The following is a 2,828-nucleotide window of genomic DNA, read 5'->3' on the forward strand; positions in this document are numbered from 1 at the left end:
TCCAAATTTACATTTTAATGCCTTTTCAATACTGGCCTAACAAAACATTTCTTAAAAGTGTAGAATTTCTCTTCTTCCTTTTGAACCTCAGTTATTTTTTAGGTAGTCTGAGCCTGAAACGAGCTAGCTAAAACATCTAGAACAATGTGTCAAGTTGACTCAATTAAGGACAAAGTAAAAATAAATTTCCATGGAAATAGAGACTTGTATTCACATGAATGCCAAAATAATGCCTGATGAATAAGATTATTACAGTGAATACAAATGAAATTATAATTTGCCATTTACTTAATTTGTGCTATTAAATGCTTCATAAGAATGTCAGAAGGGTTGTTTTCAAATGCTCATTAAAATGGTTTATTATAATGATGAGGTAGAATTACTATTAAAAGATTAATATGAATCAAGCATGTATTGGGAAAGGATTGAAAGCAAAAATGCCAAGAAAAAAGAGAAAATATAACCCCAACCATAGATCATGAATACATATGTTCTGAGAATGTCATAGGAGAATTACGCAGCATTTAAAAGCACACGGTTTTTGAAAAAAATAAAATGCATACCTTAAGCACTCTGTAATATAAATGCATACCTAAATGTAAGAAATAAATGCTAATAAATACTTTCATATTTTCAAGATTTCAAGGTTAAGGTATATAAATTACACATTATATTTCAATGACATACGAGTTGATATAATTATAATTTATAATTCTTAAAATATACTTTACCATGTAAGAATTTCATATGCATTTCTGAAACTTTATTATTGGCTTTTTTGGACATTTTATGCTTAACAATGTAAAGACATTTATCCTTGCAATATTTTTTAAACATATTTTATAATACAGACATAGCAAACATCCTTTATTTACATAAATACTGTTTGTGTATAATGCCCAATTTCCATTGCATTTGAATTTTATCAGGAAAGTTTTTAGTGTAAAATAATATAGTCTCTAGAATTGAACAGTTTTAGTTTCAGGAGGAATATTCACAAGCAACGTCAAAAGGAGAAATGAAAAATTATCTGCTGAATTTGGCTCATGTATTTTGAAAAGCAGCTTATATAAGCCAACCCAAAATTCTATCATCTGATAGAATAACAAGCATGTTTTCACACATTGAATGTTTTAATCCTATTTGTCAGTTTGTTAGCTTGCTTTTCCAAATCTCTCATTTAAATTGGCCTACAGAATCTCTGGTTAACTTAAGTTTAGCAAAAAGAAATGAGTCTGTGACACTAGGCTGTTAAAAGGTCAACAAGAGTGACAGCTTCAGCATCTCAGTTGCAGATTTTCAGCTCAAAGCCAACTGATGTCAAGATTAAGTCAAAGCTGAGACCTCATCATAATAAACAGATTGTCAAAACAGGAAAGCAGTGCACGGTTTATAATAGGAAGCATAAGAAGCTGGTTTTGTGTAAACTTGAGGGTATGACAGAAATCTGAGGGGCCCTCAGAAACCTAACCTACCAGTTTGCCATTGAAAAATAAATCTTGGAGGTTTGTTGATCTTCCATATATAATGAAAGAGAGAGAGATGTTTCTATGTCTGTGGTGGTGGCTTGGGAAGGGGAAATGTTTAACATACATCAGCTTTCAGTTACTTTATTAATTTTCACATTTGTAGTAAATATAGAAGTAGTAAAATCTATTAGAAGAAGTAGTAGAAACAAATGATAGTAATTTCGCAATAGATTAGTGCTGAATCAACAAACACAAAATGACACTGATGGTGGGAATGCAAACCAAAGATGAAATTGGCATATGTACAGTTTTTTTCTTATTTAAAAGTATATGTTGGCAGTTATTCAGGACAGGGATAACTTTAGAAAGAAATGGAAATAAAAGTTGTAAAATTAATAGCAGTTATTACTGGAAAGGAGCTTTGGATCAATTTACAGAGCAGTATGGGTATCTTAAAATGATATGATTGCATATTTAAATTTGAAGATACATCCCAAAAACTTGAGGTAATTTACAATGAGTATCATTTACCATGATATATGCACACAGTAACATACAACTAATATATATTGACCGTATATTATGCACCATTCTCTCTTCTAGATTTTTGAAATAAATTAGAGAATAGAAAACAAATTCCTACCTTTATGGTGTGTACATTTTCATAAGCTGGAAGGTGGTAAGGGCTATGTAAAAATATACATGTTGCAATGGGAATTTGGATGCTGTGTGTGTGCACACACGCACATGTTAGCATGGATGCATGCCCATGTATATGTATGTTTTTGTGTGTGCTTAGAGACCTGAAATTTTATTTCATTTTATTTTATTTGTTTTATTTAGTTATTTTTACATTTCGAGATGGAGTCTTGCTGTGTCTCCCAGGCTGGAGAGCAGTGGCCTGATCTCGGCTCACTGCAACCTATGCCTCCCAGTTTCAAGCAATTTTTCTGCTTCAGCCTCCTGTGTAGCTGGGATTACAGGCACACACCACCATGCCCAGCTAATTTATATATGTATATATTTTTAGTAGGGACAGGATTTCACCATGTTGGCTAGGCTGGTCTCAAACTCCTGACCCTAAGTGATCTGCCCGCCTTGGCCACTCAAAGTGCTGAGAGTATAGGCATGAGCTACCTTGCCTGCCAAGAGTTGCAATTTTAAATATAATACTGTGTTCCAGGCAGGATGAACTGGTAAAACATTTTTGCAAAGATCTTAAGAAGACTATCATGAGAATCTTGAATAATAATTTAAAATCATAACATGATTAAATTTAAAATATAGAAATAAGAAATATTGATGAAAAAGGGATGGATAAATGGGCAGATATATGTTAAAGCAAATATAATAAAATAT

The sequence above is a fragment of the Piliocolobus tephrosceles genome, chromosome 4 (assembly GCF_002776525.5).
Source record: "Piliocolobus tephrosceles isolate RC106 chromosome 4, ASM277652v3, whole genome shotgun sequence".
Classification (NCBI taxonomy): domain Eukaryota; kingdom Metazoa; phylum Chordata; class Mammalia; order Primates; family Cercopithecidae; genus Piliocolobus; species Piliocolobus tephrosceles.